The sequence below is a fragment of the Lygodium microphyllum genome, chromosome 23, assembly GCF_053477565.2.
Source record: "Lygodium microphyllum isolate KBCC chromosome 23, Lygodium_microphyllum_v1.1.10, whole genome shotgun sequence".
NCBI lineage: Eukaryota > Viridiplantae > Streptophyta > Polypodiopsida > Schizaeales > Lygodiaceae > Lygodium > Lygodium microphyllum.
In genome coordinates this window covers 16,988,843-16,995,633 of record NC_141157.1, presented here as the reverse complement: position 1 = coordinate 16,995,633, position 6,791 = coordinate 16,988,843, and positions in this window count along the sequence as shown.

Below are 6,791 nucleotides of genomic sequence, written 5' to 3'. Positions count from 1 at the left end.
CTCTACTTCTTCTCTTGGATAGTGCCTGTGGAGGCACCGGAAGCAGGGCAGAGCAAAAATCTCAGATTGCAGTGAGATTTGGTGTGCGCGAAGAGCGTTGTTTATTCTGCAGATGGCCCTTTAGGGCTTTCCCACTACTATTTTGGCCATCTGAGGTTATTCCAGGCCTCGTTTTAGACTCGCCAGGTTGCGGACAACAGTTCGAGGTATCCTACAATTTCAGTTGTGTCTGCCGTATACAGGTACACAGGTTACAGATTTTAGATCTGTAAGTTCAAAGGTGTTTACCAGCAAATAAACACAAGGTTTATCTACAAACTGGTTGCAGATTGCATGTATTATTGAGCAGATAGTGAAAAAGGCTGTCTGGTGTATTGCTGTGCACTACAGGTCGAGGGTTGCAGAAGATTTGCTTGCTGTTTGGTATTAGTTTTGTGATAATGGTAGAGAACAATGGAAACCCCATCATTAAGAAGCTCGACAAGAATAACTACCTTTCATGGAAGTTCCGTGTCACGAACTTCCTTATTGGAAAAGGCCTCTATGAGTTTGTTTCAGGTGAAGAAAAGGAGCTGGAGGTGAGTGATCCTCCAATTGCAGAAGAGAGAAAGGCACAGAAGGAATGGAATGCAAAAGACAGGTCATGTATTGGCTGTCTACAGTAATTGATAATAATATGTTGGGACATATTATAAATGCAAAGAATTCATATGCAGCTTAGACCATACTTGAAAGTATGTTTAACGTAAATACAAAGGCACGAAAGATTCAACTCAAGCAAGAGTTGAATACATTGAAGAAAGGGAAGATGTCTATCAATGAGTATGCATTAAAGGTAAGGAGCATTGCAGATGCCTTGGCAGCAATTGATGCAATTCCTGATGATGATGATTTGGTGTCATCTACCTTGGGTGGACTTAACAATGAAAAGGCTTGGAAGTCTTTTATAACTTTCGTATATGTCAGAAAGCCATTTTCAGATTTCGATGAGTTGGTCTCCCTTATGATCACTGAAGAGATCAACATGTGGAGTGAGACATCTGAAAAAAGTGGTGAATAGGTCCAAGCTTTCTACTCCAGTTCAGGAAGGGGACGTGGCAGGTCCTCTTCAAGAGGCCATGGTACAGGACGTGGTAGTAACAACCAGCAAAACAGATTGAATCAGCAATTTGGCGATATACAGGTTTCAGGAGGTCGTGGTAACTTTAGAGGCAAGGGGAGCTTTAGAGGAAGAGGTGGATGGCAGAACAGAGGTTCTAACAACTCTGGTATTGTGTATCACTACTGTGGCAAAACAGGTCATATTGTAGCCCAATGTTATGCTAAGAAAGATGATATTCGCAGTGGTAAGTTGCAGCAATGAAACTATGCATCGTCTTCATGACAGAATGAAGACAAAAATGAACGTCTGTTTGTTATGCAGCATATGTTGAATGCTGTTACAGGAAAGGGAACACATGATGATGTTTGGTATGTTGATTCAGGTGCATCCAATCATATGACCAGCCATGCAAAATAGTTTGGAGAGATGCAGGATTTGCAAAATGCAGGTTATGTGCAGACGGGTGATGATTCATGCCACCCAATTTCACACATTGGAAAAGTTCCCTTGTCCTTGCATGATGGTAAGACAAAGAGTCTTTCAGATGTATTATATGTGCCATCTATTACAAAGAACTTAGTGTCAGTCGATCAGATGGTAGAGCAAGGGCTGCAAGTCAGATTTAATGCAAAGGGCTGCTTTGTAGAAGACTTCAATGACAAGTGCAGGTTGGTTGCAAAGGGAAGTAAAGTTGGACGTATGTTTACTCTGGATGTTGGAATTCCTACTATGAATGCTGCTATGTATGCTAAAGGAAAAGGTGTTGTTGCAGATATTGAAATTTGGCACAAACGCATTGGACATGCAAATGTACAAAGGCTGAAATTAATGCAGTCCAAAGGGTTGGTTACAGGTTTGCCTACATTTAGAGTTGTAGAATTTCATAAGGTATGCGAAGCATGTTAGTTTGGCAAGCAGGCAAGACAACCCTTTTCACATGACAGAGATGTAAGCATAAATATCCTTGATGTTGTGCATACAGATATTTGGGGGCCTACACAAAATGTATCTCTTGGAGGAAGTTCATACTTTGTCACATTCATTGATGATCGTTCTAGAAAACTGTGGGTATATTTTATGAAGGAAAAGAGTGAAGCGTTTGAGCACTTTAGAACTTTCAAGGCTATAGTTGAAAGAGAAACATGCTTGAAAGTAAAGTGCTTGAGGTCAGATGGAGGAGGAGAGTACCTCTCGAATGAGTTCAATGATTTTTTGAGGTCTCATGGGATAAAGAGACAGTTCACATGCAGGTATACCCCATAGCAAAATGGTGTTACAGAAAGAAAAAACAGGCATATTGCAGAAGTTGCATGGGGATTAATGGCTGAAAAGAATATGCCCAAACATTTTTGGTCTGAGGCTGTCTATACTGCTGTCTACATTATGAATAGAACTCCCACAGCTGCAGTTCATGGGATGACTCCTGAAGAATGCTTTACTGGCAAGAAGCCTGATGTATCGCACTTGAAGTATTTGGCTGTGTTGCATATGTTCATGTGCCAGATGAGCTACAGAAGAAGCTTGATCCAAAGGCAGAAAAATGTGTCTTTATTGGATACTCTTTAGAGCAGAAAGGGTATCGCTGTTATAACCCTGTCACATGTAAGTTCAGAGTGAGCAGGGATGTCATCTTTGATGAAATGAGTAGTTGGTATGCATCTAGTGGTGATGCATTGGATGATGATGATTATCATGACACTCATGTGTAGGCTGAAAAGCAAGAATCACGGACCTTAGTGGACCAGAGACATCATTTGGTAGTCCTTGGTCTGGGAGACTAAGGAGTAGCTCTACATCTTCAGGTGCATCTGGTAGTACTACAGGTAAAGACAAAGGAAAGAATAAAGTGTTAGATGGCATTGATGCAGTTCTTGATGGAGACTCCAGTGGCTCAGAGAGCTTGGATGATGAGCTTGGTATTCCTTCTGTCAGGTTACCATGTGTATAGAGAGCTCATAGTAATGTAAAGGCTCCATTGAGTGATCCGGTGGTACGCAGATCTAGTAGGGTCAGATACCCTATTAAAAGATTTGGTTTTGAAGGTTATGCAGCTCACCATTATGCTTATATGCTGAAACTAGTTGAGGATGTTGAGCCCACTTGTTTTGAGGATGTTGTTGGTCATACTCTTTGGGATGCAATAATGGATGAGGAGATGGCTGCATTAGAGGCCAATAAGACTTGGGATCTAGTATCATTGCCAAAGGGCAAGAAAGCTATTGGATGTAAGTGGGTTTATAAGATTAAGCACAATGCAGATGGTTCTATTAGTAGGTACAAAGCTAGGCTGGTTGCAAAAGGCTATGCCCGGACATATGACATAGATTATGAAGAAACCTTCAATCCAGTTGCTAGGATGGCAACTGTCAGATGTGTGATTGCATTGGAAGCAGCCAAAGGTTGGAGGTTGCAACAAATGGATGTGAAGAATGCCTTCTTACATGGTGATTTCCAAGAAGAAGTGTATATGGATCAGTCAGCAGGTTATGAAGATTTAGAGCATCCCATGTATGTCTGTAGGTTGAAGAAGGCGCTCTATGGGCTCAAGCATGCACCTAGAGCATGGTCTGGCAAGATCGGAGAGCATCTTGTCAATATTGGCTTTTATGTTTTTGATGCTAATCACTCACTTTATGTGAGAAAAGGAGATGCAGGTTTGGTCATCATAGTCATCTATGTGGATAACTTGATTATTACAGGTGATAGTGATAGTGGGATTGCTGAAGTCAAGGACTTTTTGAAGAAGAAGTTTGAGATGAAGGATTTAGGTGAGCTAAGGTACTTTCTTGGCATTGAGATGATCAGATGTGATGATGGTATATGGCTGTCCCAAAGACAGTATGGCTTGGATATGTTGTCCAAGTATGGTATGACAGTATGCAAACCACTTTCAGTCTCGTTGGAGCAGAATGTAAAGTTGAGTGCTAATGTTGGGGATGAGATAGAAGACCCTACTATGTTCAGGAGGATAGTGGGGAGTTTGATCTACATGACCATTACAAGGCCAGACTTGAGCTATGCTGTTGGTCTTATGAGTCAATTTATGCAAGTACCTAGAAAGCCACATTTGGATATAGTTAGACTCATATTGAGATATGTGAAGTCCACATTACATTATGGACTTTTCTATGAGGCAGGTACAGATGTACAGATGTTTGGATACACAGATGTAGATTGGGCTGGTAGTATGTCTGATAGAAGATCTACCAGTGGATACATGTTCTCTCTTGGTAGCGCAACAGTTACTTGGAGCAAGAAAAAGCAATCTACAGTTGCTTTGTCGAGTACAGAGGCTGAGTATAGAGGTGCTGCTATTGCAGCATGTGAGGTAGTATGGCTTAAAAAGTTATTGGCTGATTTAGATGTGCAAGTGGAAGGTCCAATTGTCATTTATTGTGATAACATGAGCAATATACAGTTGGCTAGGAACCCTGTGTTCCATGCCAGGACAAAACATATTGAGGTACACTACCATTTTGTGAGAGAGAAGGTACTAGCATGTGAGATTGACTTGGTGTATATCAGCACACAGGATCAGATAGCTGACATCTTCATGAAGGCATTGGGTATAGAGAAGCTTCAAAAGTTTCGAAGCTTACTTGGAGTTGTAGAGATGCAATTGAGCTTGAGGGGGAGTGTTGAGATGACAAGCTCAACACATGCGGACATTAATGATGGACCGCCTGGTTAGATGGGTCCACACATCTACACTTAGCACGTCGGTGGTCATTATGACTCTCACATGGCCACTGACTCATTACTTATTATATTCAGGTTGTTACACCTATTTACAACTGGCATAGTTATAGCGCCAGTCGACTAGTGTAGTCGGTTATGCATTGTTTGACTTAGTAGGCCACTCTCCTTTATGTTGTATCTTATCTATACTTTGTGTACATTGTAAAGTGTGTGGAAGAAGAAGAAGAAACCAGCAAGAAAACGTTTTGGCCTCCATCTCTCTTCTTGTCTCTTGAGTGAGCTTATCCTTGTGCATTCTGTGTGTGTTTGGCACAGCATCTTGAGCAAGTCCCCCCACACGCGATTCTTGACAATAATTAATGGTCTGAAAAGAAAATTGTAGATTTTTCAGAAGGTGAGACATAAAAACACGGGACCATTACCTCAGTAACCTGAGCACATGCCCACCAGAAAGGAGGTGGCACAACAACTCATACCCACATACGAGAAAGAGAATCAGCCACTATATTGTCTTTACCCCTTGTATGAGTGATGTCAAAATCATAATTTTGCAGTGTAGCTACCCACCTACGCTGCTTAGGAGTAAGATTGGACTGAGTAAGGAAATACTTAAGAACCCTATGTTCACTCTGGACTCTGAATCGTTTATTGCATGAAAAATAGCCAATATCACCTGGTCATAAACATTCATGGGCATTTCTTTATCTGTAAGCTTACGGCTCTCAAAGGCAATCACTCCATGCTCTTGTAACAAAACATCCCCAATGCCTTTGCCACTGGCATCACACTATATGGTAAACCCTTTCAAGAAATTTGGGCATACCAAAATAGGAGCAGAAGTAAGGAGTTCCTTTAACTGGTTGAAGCTACCATCTGCAAGAGCATTCCAAAAGAAAGCTTCCTTCTTCAACTTGTCAGTCAAAGGAGCTGCAATAACCGCATAATGCTTGATGAATTGATGATAGAATGAAGATAGACCAAGAAATCCTCTAAGAGAAGTAGTAGTAGTAGGTGTTGGCCAATCTTTTATACATTGCACCTTTTAGGGTCAGCATGTATTCCTTTCTCATCGACAATATGTCCCAAGTATTCCATTTCAGTCTACATGAAAGAACATTTCTTCTCCTTATCAAAAAGCCTGTGATGTCTCAATACATCAAAAACCCTCCTCATGTGTGATAAGTGATCATGTAGAGTCTTGCTGTAAATCAGAATGTCATCAAAGAAGACTAAGACAAACGAAAAGAGGAATGGCTGCAAAATCTTATTCATTAGGCTCTGGATCATTTGTAAGCCCAAATGGCATCACTAAGAAATGATAGAGCCCGCGATCAGTCCTAAAAGTAGTCTTGATTTCATCACCCTCTCTCATGTGAATCTGATGATACCCTGACCTCAAATCAATCTTCGTAAAGAATCGAGCCCCCTTGAGCTCATCAAGCAAATCATCAATCCTAGGTATTGGATACTTGTTCTTCACTATGATCTTATTTTTTACTAACAAAACTAGAGATGCATAAGGTGAAGAACTTGGTTCAATGAATCCCATCTCAAGAAGTTCCTTGAAGGCTCAATGTTTGAATAAGCTTTCTCCTTTGCTTCTTTAGATCCCATTTGCATTTGCATTTGCATCCATTGGGAGAATTGAGCCATTATTTGAGCATTGGATTCCACCAACTTGTCAATAGAAGCCTTTGTTTGAGTCATTGAATCCACTAATTTCTCAATAGAAGACTTTGTTTGATTAGTAGATAAAACCATCTGCTCCACTCTTGATAATAAGTCCATATGGCGTTGTTGATGCCTTTGTTCATATGCACACAAGGTATTATTAAGTGCACTGATTTCTCCATGTTGTTGAGGCTCTTAAGGGCTCTCTTGGGATGTATAATCCAATATAGAAGCTCTGATTCGCTGAGCATAATCATCATGGACCTTATTTTTACCTTTATGCCCTGCCATAATAGTGCAGACCTATAGTACCCCCTGT